This window comes from Camelus bactrianus, chromosome X, assembly GCF_048773025.1.
Source record: "Camelus bactrianus isolate YW-2024 breed Bactrian camel chromosome X, ASM4877302v1, whole genome shotgun sequence".
In the NCBI taxonomy this organism is placed as follows: Eukaryota; Metazoa; Chordata; class Mammalia; order Artiodactyla; family Camelidae; genus Camelus; species Camelus bactrianus.
In genome coordinates this window covers 46,165,271-46,172,333 of record NC_133575.1, presented here as the reverse complement: position 1 = coordinate 46,172,333, position 7,063 = coordinate 46,165,271, and positions in this window count along the sequence as shown.

The window sequence follows — 7,063 nt, the reverse complement described above, 5'->3', positions numbered from 1 at the left end:
AATGTAAAATGGTATAGCAACTCCAGAAAACACTTTGACAGTTCTTCAAAAAAGTTAAACAGATAGTTACCATTGCACCTTGTAATTCCACTCTCAGTATATACCTAAGATAAATTGAAACATATGTCCATACAAAAACTTGTACATGAATATTCATAGCATCATTATTAATGATAGCCAAAACGTGGAAACAATTCAAATGTCCTAAACTGATGAATGCAGAAACAAAATGTGATATATCTGTATACTTACCTAGAATATTATTTGGAATTAAAAAAAAAAAAAGGAATGAAGAATCTGCACAGTGCAACATAGATCAACTTAAGAATATTATACTACATGAAAGAAGCCAGTCACAATGTATGTTTCCATTTATATAAAATGACCAGACAAGACAAATATGGATATACAAAGGTGCATTAGTGGCTTCCTAGGGCTGGAGAAAAAGGTGTGGAGGAGTGGAGTACTTGGGGAGAAATGGGAGAGACTGCAAATGGGTAGTTTTTTCCAGATTGACTGAGATATAATTGACATATAACATGGAAGTTTAAAGTATACAACATTTTGATTTGATACACTTATATATTGCAAAATGATTACCAAGCATTAGTTAATACCTTCATAATTAGTGTGTATGTGTCTATTTGTGTGGTGAGAACATTTAAGATTTACTCTCTTAGCAATGTTCAAACATATATTACAGCATTATTAACTATAATCACCATGCTGTACTCCAGAACTTACTGACTTATTGGTCTTACTACTGAAAGTTTGGGATACAAAATTTCTTTTTGAAGTGATGAAAATGTTATAAAATTGATTTCAGGGATGGTTATAAATCTGAATAGTATACAATCACTGAAATTTACAGTTTAAATATATAAATTGCATGATCTATGAATTAAAATTCAACAAAGCTGTTAAAAAGGAAGTCAAGGAAAACTTTAATGGGAAATGGAATTCGACCTGGAAATTGAAAATAGGTAAAATTTGGTGAGAGGATGAGAAACTTGATTGGGGAGATGCAGGGACAAATTTTAAAGGATTCTCTATAGATAGAGACATTTGTGATCTAGGGAAACATTTCAGCTTCTTATGCAGTAATCATGACATGATAAAATTGCCATTTAGATTAATCTGCCCTTGGTTGAATCAGTCATGGACATTTGGGGACACAGGGAGGGGCAGTCAGGGAGGTGAGTTAAGAGGCTCTTAAAATAATAGTCTGAAGAGTTTGAGAAGTTGCTATCATAAATACAGAGGAAGAGACATTTGTGGAAGAAAAATTTGCCAGGGTGACTGATTAGGCAACAAGACCCTGGCTACTGAACAACAAACAAAAAGAGATCAGATATGTTGGTCTGCCATATTATCTCTTCAGTAAGCTATCTATTATTTACCTGGTGACCAAAACACAAGTTACAAAATCGCTGGAACACACTGTACCTGAACCTCTAAATGCACTATTCTGTATGATTATCATAATGACAGCACAAAAACAAAATGAGCACACTTGACCTCACAGTCTAATGTCAGAGAAGTTATGTTGAGGCACTATGAAATTATCTGGAGTCAGAGGATGTGGAATGAAGACCTGGTTCTGACACTAATGTTTCCACCTCAAACAAGTGACCTTCCTCTCTCTGTTTTCCCACCTTAAAAATATATATATATACTTGCCCATCTGAAAACAAAAATTCATACTAGTGTTGTAGGGCTCAAAGATAAAGAAAAGGAAGGAAGGAAGGGAGTATGTGAAACAGCTTCCCTCACCATTAAAAAAAAGGTCTATACATACACACATCCTTCTCATTACCTTTACTTTATCATAGCCACTCACTGAATTTCCTTTACATCCCAATCTCCACGAGACTAGGTGCTTAGAGTGCCCTTCTGGGCCACCAAAACAATCACTTTACATCTCTTTTGGTATGCTAGGGCTGGCTGGGGGCATGCAGAAACTTTGACTTGGTTAGAAGCTAAACTTTAGGAAAACATGGATTGGAAAACTAAGTGACATGTCAAAGTCTTTACAAATGGCACTGCATGGGAGGCAAGGGAGGAGGATATACGGGGCCCACAGCCCAGAACTGTCCCTGCTCTCTGTTCCAATTTAGCTGCAGTACCACTCTTTCCCTCCCTCCCTGTGGAATTCTATAAACTTGTTATCAGGAGGCTTTGACTATTATTCACAAAGCTAGTGCTCTCTGGCCCTGACCCTGACTGGCTGACTTGGGCTAACTGAGACCCCATGTGCAATTGCTATAGTTCTGTGGAGAGAAGGCAACTTCGGAAGAATTCCAAGTGCTACAAAAATCCTAGTCCCAGAACCGTTGGGGGATTCTGAGCGGATCTCTGATCCTTAAGTGGGGGAGGGGGTGCAAGCCTCAGTAAAGGTGAAAGGGTAAGAGGAGAGGGAAAGTTCTTACTGGTGGTGCATAGGCTAGATTGAGAATCCAGGCCTGGGAGTGTTCAGTGAGGGCTTCACGAATGTGCTTGCTTAAAAGCTATTGTGCTGTAAAGGTGTCAAATCTTGCTGTGCTTATTCAAAAGTCTGCATTCTCAGGTATGGAATTGGAAAGTTTTTGCCCCCCAGACACTCCCAATGTAACATATTTCATTCTGCAGATGTCTGAATCGGCTGAGGGCCAGCCCATGCGCTTTTTATGGCAGAGTAAAGATCCTGTGTTGTTGGTTGCGGGACTCTTGAGTCCTGGAGGAGCTATGTACCTGTAAGGATCTGATTGTGGCTGTCAGGGCTGGCAGAGGTGATGTTGGGATCTAGTAAATTTAAGAGACAGTTGACAATGTCTCCAGGACTCTTGGCCAGCCTTCAAGTGTGGGACAGACTATCTGGGCTCTTTTAAGGAGGAGATCAGAGATTAAGGAACATGGAGGGGAGAAGGGGGAAATTTGTCTGAGGATAAATTTTTGTGTAAGAGAGATGTGGGGCATCCTCTGGCTGTCTAGGGAAATTTTGGTGCCCGCCAGAGAGGGTGTCCCTTGGCCCCGTCTGTAGTAAATTTAATGTGTGTGGCAGACAGTGCAAAGTTGCTGCATTGACCATTGGGGGAAACCAAGTGCTAGAAACATTTGCATGCTCTAACCCTGACTGGGGTAAATACATGGTGATGGTGCAAATTTTCATACTCAATGAATATTTTAAAATATTTCCAAACAGTCCAGAAGAAAGTTAGAGGTAAAATCATGGTATTCCCTCTCCAAAAATAAATAATTTTGAGGTGCACAGAAGATAACGTGGGGACTGTCAAACAAACCCAGACAAACCTGAGGTGCAGGATCTTGCACTTTTCAAAGGAAATTTAAGGTTCATGGGAAAGATGGGAAAGATGTTCTTCACCGCTGGGGGAAATCTGGTGAATGCTGCAGAGGTGTGGTGTTACTGATACAGGAAAAACGGATGTGGGGCCTGAGGAGGGCCATGTCCCAGGTTTTGTTGAGTCCCTGGTACATGCCCTGCCAGATGTGGGTCCTTGGCTTTGTGCAGGAAAGAATTCAAGAGTGAGCCACAGTTGAGTAAAGGTACATTTATTTAGTATTTATGTGAAGGGAAAGCCGGGCTGGGCTACTAAGGTAACTCACAAGTCTAGGAATGTGGAATAAAAGCTGGGCTGGGCTAAGAAGAAAAGCCGGGCTGGGCCAACAAGATAACTCACAAATCTAAGTATCGGAATACTGATCTGAGTTCTGCTGGACTAACTCATAAATCTAAGTTAATTAGTGTTGGTTTGTTGATTCCCTGTTCATGTTTTTTCACTAGCCAACTGGATTTTCAAAGAGATATATCTGGCTTTGGAATGTTGGTTTGCTGCCTCCCTGCCTCCACTTTTGTGATAATGCTGCTAAAGCTGTCCCATGCCTATTGGCTGAATACCCCAAGCTTGTACTTAACCCTATAAAACCTCATGTGCACGTCATGGAAGTGCTCAGAGCTTTGGAGCAGAAGCCCCTCTAAGCCCGCTGGCATAATACATCTGAGTACTCCAAACCTCCAAGTGGTGCTTGTTTCTTGGCTGGCCTGTCGTTTCCGTAACATTTCTGGAGGCCCCAGTGAGATACAACCACACCGGCCCCTTGAGCCGCTGGACTAGTGGCTCCAGCCAACCAGAGGACGGGACTCCAGCAGTGAATGAGGTGGCGCCACCGAACGGTATTCCGGGTTCTCCTCCATGACAGCAGCTAGGGCCCCCGGGTGGCTGGGCTACAACCAGAGCTAGACTCCGTGGAGGGATGGACAGACTCACCAGGTGGCCGTCCGGACAAGGTAGGAACCCCTGGGAGGAATCAGGTCCTGTCCCATTGGACAGAAGAGGAGGCTTATCCTCTCCTACAGGCACTCCATCTGATGGTATTTCAGATGGGGAAATCAGGTCAGGTATCAGGTCCTGTCCCAATGGACAGAAGAGGAGGCGGATCCCCTCCTACAGGAAACAGGATATTGGTATTGGTGGGAGGACTGTCGTTAACCTCTGTGTGTGTGTGTGTGTGTGTGTGTGTGTGTGTGTGTGTGTGTGTGTGTGTGTGTGTATGAATGAGCGGCCTGTGAAGCATGCGACCAGGCTCGAGTTCGTAGCTCCATGGCATTCTGCTACAGAGTTCGAGTGAGTCCTAACCTGCGGTTCCGTGGTGACCTCATACAGCTCAGGGCGGTATCGGTCGCTCAGGGTCCTGATCGGAGTCAGCGGCTTGTACTGACCTGCCAAAGCTAAGAGGCACATTCGACCCCACGAGGGGAGCGGCCAGGCGGAAGCAACGAAAACCCTCCCTTGTCTTGTCTGCGACACTGGCACAGGGTGGCTACAATGGGAGGGAAAAGGACATAGACAGCCAATGAGTCAACACCCCTGTGCCCTCAGAAGCTAGGATGCTATTTCTCTGAGAAAGTCTCCTACCTGATTCTGTCACAGAACACCTGAGACTTATTGTTCCCCTATTGAACTGACCCAAGTAGTGCCCCTTTTGCCTAGCCTAAGACCCCCAGGACTCAAGTTTAGAAGACAAATTCCTTCAGGACCAGTCTCACCCGGCCTTGGAGGTCCCTTTTCTACTCTATTTGTTTTACCATCCACAGTCAGTCCCATGCCCTTGATATGTTAGTTCAGGATATAGAGAGGATTTAATGAAGAAAGTCCCTGGAACTGCTTGAGGCCTTGAGCTCCAGAGACATCAGCTGTGACTGGAATCCAGACTCTTTGACCAAATTAGCCTTCAAACAACTCATAGACCCAGCAATAGAGCAGTCTCTCTGGGAACTCTGGTGTTTTGAAGAGTGAAGAAAGAAAAGATATAAAGTCTACCTTCCCAAACATCTAAAGCAACAGATCTATTATTCTTAAACATCTAAAAAGAATGGGAGGCTCTAAGTCAAAACCCACCATTCTAGACTGCATGATTAAGAATTTCAAAAAGGGGTTCTCAGGAGACTATGGAATTCGAATGACCCCTGGCAGGCTCCATACTTTGTGTGAGATTGAATGGCTGGCCTTTGGAGTTGGGTAGCCCTCAGGAGGAACTCTGGACCTAGCAACAGTGTGAGCAGTCTATCAAATAATCATTGGAACCCCAGGCCACTCAAATCAATTCCCTTACATTGACTCCTGGCTGAATATCGCCCAGACTCTACCCCCATGGATTCGGTTCTGCTCAAATGGACCTGGACAATGCAAGATATTAGCAGCTCAGCCGGTCCAGGCCAAAAAGACAGACAGAAATAAAGCCTATTTCCCAGGGAGACACAGAGAACAAAATGTGCCTGCCCCCTCCGTATGCCCCCGGGCACCAACACCTCCCCAACCTGAGGACCCAGAGGCAGAGCCCAGCCCCCAGCCTAAGCCGGTAGGAAGGAGACTCCGGTCAGCACAAGCCAGGAGGCCAGCACCACCGGCCCTCCAAATGCCACTGCGGGAGACACAAGGGCCACAACAAGTTGGGGAAAATGGGACTGTTCAGCCCGGGCACCCTGCACTCTGCTACCAACCCTTTAGCACTACAGCCCTTCTCAATTGGCGCCATCATACTCCTTCCTACTGTGAAAAACTGTAGGCATTTCAATCACATTATGCTCTAAACAAAATTAAGAAGAAGGGCTTCCACAATAATAGCAGATAAAGAGCCACTGGTAAACTGGTCAGGATTTTTGGCCTGCCCTCCAAAGAAAAGGAGTGAAAAGTGTCGGAGCAGGCCACGGAAGATGTCAAGGGCAGCCACGCCAAGCGACGGAGGATGGAGCAGTGGCCACAGCCACCTGGCAACAGCAGCAGCAGGAGCCCCCGTAGCCCTGGCACTGCCTCCACCTCAGCCGCCGCCGCCTCCATGGCAACTGTCGGGGAGCGCTGGCCCCTGCCCAGTCCTGAAGTGAGGCTGGGACTGTCATAGGGCTCTATCACAAAGACATGTGAATATTTGGTCTCTGTCCAGCCCACGATGATTTCTACTTGGTGGTATGTGATGACTGTAATCAGGCTGTCAAGCCACAGGCTATGATTGACCTAGTAGAGCCTATCTTCCATTCTCACCGGCCCACCTGGGAAAATGTCCTCCAGCTGCTTCTGACTCTTTTCAATATGGAGGAGAGGAGATGCATTCTCACTGAAGCACGAAAATGGCTGCAGGGCCGAGCCCCTGGGGACACAATGGATGTTGAGGGGTGGGCCATGACACATGCCCCTGACACCAGACCAGATTGGGACTTTAACACCCAAGAAGGAAGAAAAGCACTGCATGAGTACCGGGAGGCCATCCTACAAGGGCTAAGAGCGGGAGCCAAGAAGCCAACTAACATGTCTAAAATGACCATGGTGACCCAGAGGCCAGACGAAACCCCCACTGACTTCTATAAGAGACTATGTGAAGCATTCTGACTCTACACTCCTTTTGATCCTGAGACCCAAGAAAACCAACGGATGGTCAACGCTGCCTTCGTAGCCCAATCATACCCAGATATACGCCAGAAACTCCAAAAACTGGATGGATTCGCAGGGATGAACGCTACACAGCTGCTGGAAGTAGCAAAGTTTTTGTAAACCGAGAACGGGAAGCCCAA